The 8530-nt window shown below is 40.7% G+C and overlaps 1 protein-coding gene and 1 long non-coding RNA gene across 5 annotated transcripts in view; one reads left to right on the forward strand and one right to left on the reverse strand.

Annotated features, from left to right (window-relative positions):
• Nucleotides 1-244: 244 nt before the first annotated feature.
• On the reverse strand, nucleotides 245-7582 carry LOC109380936 (uncharacterized). Its single transcript, XR_002123584.1, has 3 exons — nucleotides 7495-7582; nucleotides 5818-5943; nucleotides 245-285 (listed from the first exon to the last, which is right to left on the reverse strand). It is a non-coding gene; the product is annotated as an uncharacterized LOC109380936 (long non-coding RNA).
• A 430-nt stretch (nucleotides 7583-8012) lies between these two features.
• LCOR (ligand dependent nuclear receptor corepressor) overlaps nucleotides 8013-8530 on the forward strand; it is a 144118-nt gene continuing 143600 nt past the window's right edge. Inside the window, exon 1 of one of the 4 annotated variants that reach the window (XM_019639040.1) lies at nucleotides 8013-8147. The gene's annotated coding sequence lies outside the window, so the exon portion shown is untranslated. The remainder of the gene's footprint in view (nucleotides 8148-8530) is intronic. The other 3 variants (XM_019639045.1, XM_019639041.1, XM_019639042.1) reach the window with 3 other exon arrangements.

Genomic DNA, 8530 nt, shown 5'->3' on the forward strand with positions numbered 1-8530 from the left:
GGCAGCTCACACCAGCTGCTGGCCGCTCATGCCAGCTGCTGGCCACTCACAGTAGCCCATGGCAACTCACTGCAGCAGGGGCTGCAGCCTACGCCTTCCCCAGCGACTCATGGCAGCCCAGCTCAAGGTCGAGCTGTTGTTCACCATCTTAGCTGTAGAGGGCAGTGTCACTGGCCCTCATGTGGGATCTGAACCAGGGCCCTGCTGCTCAGAGCTGGTGTCCCAAGCCAACTCTCAACACATGAGCCACTCGGCCAGCCCCAATGTAGCATTCTTAACTAGACCCTGGAACAGAAAAAGGGCATTAGTAGAAAATTCGCTGAAATCAAAATGAAGTCTGTAGTTTAGTTAATAGTATTGTTTTAATGTTAATTTCTTAGTTTTGACAAATGTACCATGGTCACATTAACATTGCAACTTTTCTGTAAATCTAAAATTACTCCAAAACAAAAAGCTTATTTTTAAAAAATTATATTTATGTACCAGCATTAAACAAATACACAATAAAATTATTTAAACTATCTCATTTATCATCTAAAATCAAATACTTAGGAATACATATAATGAAAGATATGTGAAACTCTACATTGAAAACTACAGAGTATTAAGAGATCAATTTTTAAAGCCCTAAATAAATAGAAGGATAGATCATGTGAAATTATTTGTTTGAAACTTTCAGGCATTTGACATTGATGAATTCTAATAACTTAGACAACAAACTCTAAGGTAACTTCAGAATACCTAATCCAACCATCTCCTTTTATAGAAGTAGAAAATGAGGGCTAGAGAATTGAGTGATTTGTTGAAGGTCATAAAGCAAATTGCTTACCAAAGAAAATGTCCAATAGATTTCAAAGGTTTAATGATGACTGATCCTCAACTTTCTGAAAGGGTAATAGATCAAAGAACTGACCAATAGAGTTTTCCAGAATTAATAGTGTCAGACAATATGAAAGAGCATTTGTGCAGCAGCATCATTATCTGTTTGGAACATCTAGAGTTTATTGGCATCATTAACACAGCATCTAGAAGAGTGTCTGTCAAGAAGAATCTGACAGAAGAATAAAAGCTTTCAGAGAGATGTACAGAGCAATATTCAATAAGAGTTCTAAGCGGGATTTTTTATGCTAAGGTGACATCAACTGCAAGCAACTTGTGGAGATTGTTTTCTTCTTTTTTAAGTGAATGGGAGGAAAAGATTGAGATGTCATTCATCACTTTAGTATACTTATTCTTTCTTTTCTGAATATGAAATGTCACCCATTCCATGAATAGATGAACTGTTCTTTGTTTTATGTTGTACTGTATCTATAGTATTTCAAGTCCTCCACCATGTGTGCCTTGGAATTTGTTATTTCTGCATTTCAACTGATTTGGGAAGAACTGTTATTGGATCAACATGACAATGCTTGAGAAGAAATGATAGGTCTGTGCTGCTGGCAAAATAATGAGTCATAAGCATATGTAATTGTTGAAGACATTCAGCATAACACCACTTTAGTGACAAATAATAGAGCTTGAACTTTTGAAAAGATATTTACCTTGATCTGTGAGGCACTACAGTGAAAAAAAGAGAAAAACCAAATTACTGGAATCTCTTGGGTTCAAATTCTTGTATATAACATGTTGTGTGAATTTGAGTAAGGTATTTAAACTCGATGTGCTTTATTTTCCTGATCTCTAAAATGAGATAAAAAGTAAAAAGTACCTATCTTGTAGAATTATTTTAAGTATTAAATAAAATAAAGATGGTAAAGTGCTTAGCTCAGGATTTAGCTTGGAGTCCTCCCTCAGTAAACAGTAGCTCATATCACTATTCCACAGGTACATATGTTACTCTGATTTTTTTCCGAAACTGATAGGTACTTAAGGTATCTGTATTATTTTTTACAGTAATAATTACTGTATTATATGTAAGGAACATAATTAAGATTCACCCACAATGATGAAACATCTCTTCCTGATAACCTAACATCACATCACGTTGTATCTAGTACTGCTAGAGGCCAGCGTTGGAAGACCATTGTATGAAGAGTAAGCAGATGTGAATTCTATGCCCAGCTCTATCTGTTCTGCTGCCATCCTTGAAGTTGATCTAAATCTCTAACAACGCTGCACCTGCATCTTCAGACCCATAACAATGACCTGGCCTGGGTATCTTATGTATCCCTTCTGCTCACAATTAGTTCATTGACCAGAACAAGTAACCCTTTCGTTTGGGTAGCTGGCACATAGTAGGCTTTAAATAATCAATCTTTTAAAAGATTAAATGAAAACAAGTTAGAGTGGTTGGTTGCTCAGTAATGAGGAGTTGTTTTTGTTAGATGGGAAAATTATCAGATATAAACTTTAAAATGCACAGTTTGCTAAAGTTCAGCAAGAATAGTTTCTGATTTTACCAAACTTTTTTTCTTATGTAAACTAAACTTTCCTTGAGGACATCCTTTGGTTTTAAACACTTTCATTTTGCCTAACTCAGATGCATTTTATACCTTTTCGGGCTTCAAAATGGAAACACATTTTCCATGGAAACAACCTTCATTTTCTACCTAGTTATAAATAACTCCTTTCTGATTATTCTTTTTTTTTAATCTTTTTCTTACAGTCACCTAACAAGGACAATAGCGAATTGTTTTGTTTGTTTTTTCCTGAAAACCAGAACAAAATACCATGTGTTCAGGTAAATATAGATCAGCATAGACTATAGTATCACAGGTTTATGGAAAAAAGGCTCATTCAGTCCTTTTTAAAAATAAAGTTAAAGATCTTTAAATTTTATCCCTACATCCTCTTGAAACTACTAATATTTTAATTAGTCAATTAATTCTATTGTCATTTGGGAAAATATCTCATAAACTTAAAATTCTACTTAACATCAGCGGCATACGTCGCTCATGCCCACATTCTGATGGCCAGAATGCAGCAGGATTACCAGTTACAGCAGATTCTGTTTTACTACCTCACTCACATGACCTCAGACTTGACCATTTTGGTATAGAGCTGACCAAGATTTCCATCTGCCAGCACCTAAATCTCTGTACCTGAGGGCTTTCACTGGCTCCTGGGGCCTGCTCTGCACTTCCCTACTCCCTGCTGACCTTTCTTGGAATCATCTCCGGAGCTAAGGGACTACTCAAATTTATATCCTTGTTTCAGATTCTAAGACCCTGGACCATGGGGTGTGTGCAGGCCTATATGGCCAGTTTGCACTTAGGGGTAGCTATGCTCTTCCACACTCTCACGTAGGGTTCCTACTTCTAACAACCTTGCCAACTTGGGGGTTCATCTCAGGTTTATTTTGTGTTTCTCTGATTACTAGTGAAATTGAGCATTTCTTCACATGCCTGTGGGCCATATGGTTTTCTCACTTTTGAATTTCCTGATTGTTTCTTTTTGCATTTTTTTTATTGGGTTACCGATATTTTTCTTGATTTGAAATATTTCCCTGTATAGGTTAGATATTTTTTGTTGGTTTTAGATGTTGCAAATATCTTTTGCCAGTCTGTCAAGCATCTGTTAAAAATACAAAATGAGCCTCAAATGTCTAGTTGTACCAGAAAGTAAGGAAATGCTTACAGAATGATGGGGACATGCCAACAGGACAAAGAAGTTAGCTTGCCAAATCTAGGACAATTTGAGAATAAATAACCACAGCAACACATTACAACCCATTGAATGAAGTAGAAGTCCACGAGTTCATATTGAGAGACGTAAGTGAATAAATAAACACAAGGGGAGAAGGGAAAACTCTTCCTTATATTAGAATGTTAACTACTAGTAAATACAGAAGAAATGATGTCATAAGAAAAACCACTATTTTACCATCAATGTTGTTTGTGATGAGTGATTCAAGCAGGCACTATTAATGATGTTAAGGCTGGTTGGTAGGTGAAGTGAAGGACAGGCTATTGGTATGATCTCAGAATATCTCCCTACAAAATATTTCTCAAGTACAAAGGAAACAATGGTATTTTATGGTGGAAAAAAACGCTTGACTAGATGAGCCAAGTTTGCATCACAGTGTGAAGAGTTGACATCGTGAGCCCCCCAATGAGATGCACTAAAAGCCAAGCCTCATTTCTATGGTTTTCCTGTCAAAATGTATGACCTGACTGTAGTCATGAGGGACACTGGATGGATCCAACTGAGGATCATCCCACAAATAAAAGTCCTGTTCATTTTGAAACTGTCAAGGTCATAAAACACAACAAGGAAAGACAGGAATTGTTCCAGATTCAAGGAGACTGATACACGGCAATTAAATTCATTGTAAGTTCCTGGGTAGGATTTTGGCCCAGAGAAGGAAAAGAGACATTGTTGGGTCAGAGAGTGAAATTTTAATGGAGTCTGTGTATCATCAATGTAGATTTCCTGACTTGGAGGGCTATATCATGGTTATGACAGAGAATGTCTTTGTTTTGTGGATATACACACTGCATATTTAAGGGTAATAGGGAATCGAGTCTGTAGCTTTCTATCAGATTGCTTATAAAAAGACTCAGCAAGAACAAAACTGGATAGCGTGAAAGCAAATGTAAAATACTAACTACTGGAGAATGTAAGTGAAGGGTATATGGGCATCCTTGTAACTTTTCTGTAATTTGAAATTATTTCAAAATAGATATGTATTCATATGAAACGTGAAAATGTATGTTCACACAAAATCTTGTATACAAATTTTAATAGCAGCATTATTTATAATAGTAAAAGAGTGAAAATAGTAAAAATATCTATCAACCGGAATAAAGAAAATGTTGTATATCTATATGATGAAATATTTGGCAAGCAAAAGGAAGTAAGTATTGACACATGCTACAACATGGATGAACCTTGAAAATACTGTGCTCAGTGAAAGTAACCAGTCATTAAAGACCACAAATTTCATGATTTCACTTATATGAAATGTCCAGAATAAGGAAATTCACAGAGATAGAAAGTAGATTGTTTTCAGGGGTTGAGTAGATAGGGGGAAGGGAGGAGACTGCTAATGGATATGGAGTTTCTTTTTGGCTGATGAAAATGTTCTAAAAGTGATTGTGGTGATGGTTGCACAACTTTGTGAATATCCTGAAAACCACTGAAGTGTATACTTTAATGGGTGAATTTTATAGTATGTCAAACATATCTCAATAAAACTTTAAAAGAAAAATAAGTTTAACACACATACAACATAAAGCCATAAAGTTTTCTAGGCCAGTGGCACACAGGCAGACAGATTGAGAAGAGAGGAACTCTGAAAGTCTTACTGAGCAAGAGCCACTAGAGGAGTAGCTCCAAGTGACAGGGCTTCCCTTCTGTCTGTCCAGGTCTGTCTCTCACTCAAGGTCCCATTTCTCTTAATTGTATAGCAGGCAAAATAGTGTGAAGGTTAAAGACTGGCTCTGCCCCGGATTGCCTGGGTTCGAATCCAAATTTACTACAACCTGTGGGATCTTAGGCAAATTACTTAACCTCTCTGTGCTCTGTTATAGAATGGGGATACTTGATTGGGTTGCTATGAGAAATAAATAAATGACATAATCCATGAAAAGTGCTTTAAAAAGTATCTGTTACTTATTGGAATTCATTAAAAGTTGATTATGGATTATGTGTGTTTTTTTAAAAAAAATGTCGTTTAGTTGAATGCTTTTTCTTCCTTAGAAAGCCCCAATCCATTTCATCCTCCCATTTATCTGTGGTCATTTCCCTGTTACATGCCATTTCCAACTAATCAGACACAAGGTTGATGTAATATTGACCAACCAGTCCTATGGCTCACCTTTTTTCTGCTCCATTTCTATCATCTGCCCACTATGAGAGATACAGCACATGACTTACCGAATACTATTTTCACAGGCCACAATCATTGCTGTCATTCGTTCATATTGTCACAGATTGACTCCAAACTACACAAGCATCTTGTTTTCTTGCAGACTGGTCAAGCAGATGGGAGCTCAGGAAGGCCTAATCAAAAGAACTATCCTTTCTTACAAACAGGCATGTGTAAGAGGTCAACTATTTTGGTTCCCAACTAAAATAAATGAAGCAATAATTGCAATTCAAAGTGGAGTAGTGGAAACGGCATTGAATTGGGAATTGGGAAAACTGTCTTCTGGCTTTTGTTACCCTGCCTCTACTAGCAGCGATGTAACCGTGGTCAAGTCATTTTACTTGTCTGGGCTTTCCATTCTTCAGGAGAATCCATACCTCATATTAGAGTTGATCTTTGAAGCCTCTAGGATCCTCTTAATCTCTTCATTTGACTCTTTAAGAGATTATGTTGAGGAAGTAGTACCCTTGGTTTGATTATCTTTAAACAAAATATATAGGGGCATTGGAAAATACACTCATTATTAACCCATTTCAGAGTTACATGGTGTTCATTTATTTGAAACGTGACGAAACGTACTTCCTCCAAAAATCATAGAAACTTGGTTAAAAGCTACAAAAGACTCAAACCTACCACCTAGCGGTGAAGAAAGGAAGTTTCAGGTTGACAACAAGATGTTCGGCTGTCGTACGTGCAGGATGGCTATCCACAGCAGTTTTTTATCTCATATTTGTCCTCTCCCCTCACCATTCAGAATAGTTTTATGTACACAGAAATTCAATACTTCCTGACTTAATAGCTTGTCATTTGACAGTACTCTTAAACCAATGAAATACTGTGGACTTTGGAGTATTGTATTAAAATCATTGGTTAAGATTTGGGGAGCAGAAGGTGACTTTCTATTCATACACCTCAAACCACTCCTACGAAGAGGCCCATTCAGTCCATTTCTTATGGATAGACACGCCAGTCCACAAGTATGTGGCTCAAAGAACAAAAGACCACTACCTTTGAAAATCAATACACCAGTGGGATCCTTGATGCCAAGTATTTAACAAATTTGTTTTACCTACAGTAATTAAAATTAACTCTTCAAATTTAAATTTAAATATCTAAAAGCAGGAATGCACCGTCCTTAATCTTAAACCCCAAAGGTGGGCAAGAAGCCAGAATCCTAGGTACTGGGCCTATTGGTAAAGAGGAAGTCTATTTTCCTTTTTTTTCTTTTGGTTTTGTATTCAGTTACCCCCCCCCTTCTCCTTTCCCCTTTCGTTCTTTTTTCTTTTTCTAATAACAGTCAAGTAATTAAAATCAGCATTATGTTTAAATGAAACAGGGAGTGCCCTACGCAGGGTGATTTAATTATTCCAGGTTTCACCTGAAAACTCCTTTGCAAATATTTCATGAAATACGGAATAAAGACATTTCCAACACTATGCTTTAAGTGCTATTAAGCCTTCGTTTGAAATGCCATTCTCATTTTAGCAAAAGATTAAGACTTCCGCCACAGCACACACACAGAAACGGTTCTCAATTCGCCAACTCGAGAATTTCACCTATGATCAGTTTTGCTAGTAGAAACCTCCTAGTTTTTATTTAAATTAAAACGCTTGATTTCGGTTTTTACTGGGTTTACGAATGTTGTCTAAGTCTTCTAATGACTTTTTAAAAATGTACCCTTTTACCTTTTAAAACTTTAGGGCTTAGTGCCTCCGCCGGCATCCGGGCATTTATTCTTAATTCTGCTTCTTAAACAGGTTCCCGGGAGGAGCAGTTTCGACCGAGAAGTTCAGAAAAACAGTTACCACGGAACTTGCAACAGTTGGTGCCGGGCGATAGGCAGGTTGGAAGTAATAAATTGGGCTGGTTTAAGAAACAAAAAGCCCCGAGAAGGGAAAGGAAAGGGCAGCCGTGGTTTGGGGGACAGTGTGGCGGCGGCACAGGGTCGCAGGGACTGAGCTCCGGCCGTGGGAAGGCGCCTTCCTGGGCGGCGAGAGGAGGCGGCAGCCGCCGCCAGAGACCGCGGCGACTGCAGCCCCGCCGGCCGCGCCACGCAGTGTGCCCGGCAGGTGCGCCCACAGGTCGCCGCCAGGGCCAAGAGGAGGTGAGGCTGGCCCTGCCCCCGCGCCGCCCCCGGCGGGAGGCGCGACGCCCAGGCCGCGGGTGCGTGCGCGGCCCCGGGCGACGCGGCTGGGCGTGCGCGGGGCCGCGGTGGAGGCAGGGCCGGGCGGGCGGCAGAAGATGGCGAGGGTGTGTAGGCGGCAGCAATGCTCCGTTGAGAGACGCGGCTTTCGGCAAGAACTGGACTCGTGGCGCCACAAGCTCATTCACTGTGTAGGTGAGACTCTCTCCCGGCCGCCTCCGGCTCTCGGGCCACCCCGCTGCCGGCCGCCCCGGACGTGGGAGGGAACGGGGGGAGAGGCAATTGCTGCTCCGGCCCGCACGCCCTCCTTGGCTCGAGCGTCCCCCCCTCCCCCACCCCCCGGAGTGCGGGCGGGCGCGCGCGACCTCCGGGCGGGCTCTCCGGGGCTCGGGCCGGAGTGCACGCGCCCGCACCTCCTCACACACCCTCCCCGGGGCGGGCTCTAGGGCGGGAGCGCGAGCCCCTCCCCTCCCCCCTGTTATTGTGGAGGTTGGCCCCGCGGTGCTGCCTCTCGACTGGGGGCGCCGCCGCGGGTCCGGGGCGGGTGCTGGGCCTTTGGCTCAGCTCTGTCCTCCGCT

This window comes from Hipposideros armiger, unplaced genomic scaffold (genome assembly GCF_001890085.2).
Source record: "Hipposideros armiger isolate ML-2016 unplaced genomic scaffold, ASM189008v1 scaffold_42, whole genome shotgun sequence".
In the NCBI taxonomy this organism is placed as follows: domain Eukaryota; kingdom Metazoa; phylum Chordata; class Mammalia; order Chiroptera; family Hipposideridae; genus Hipposideros; species Hipposideros armiger.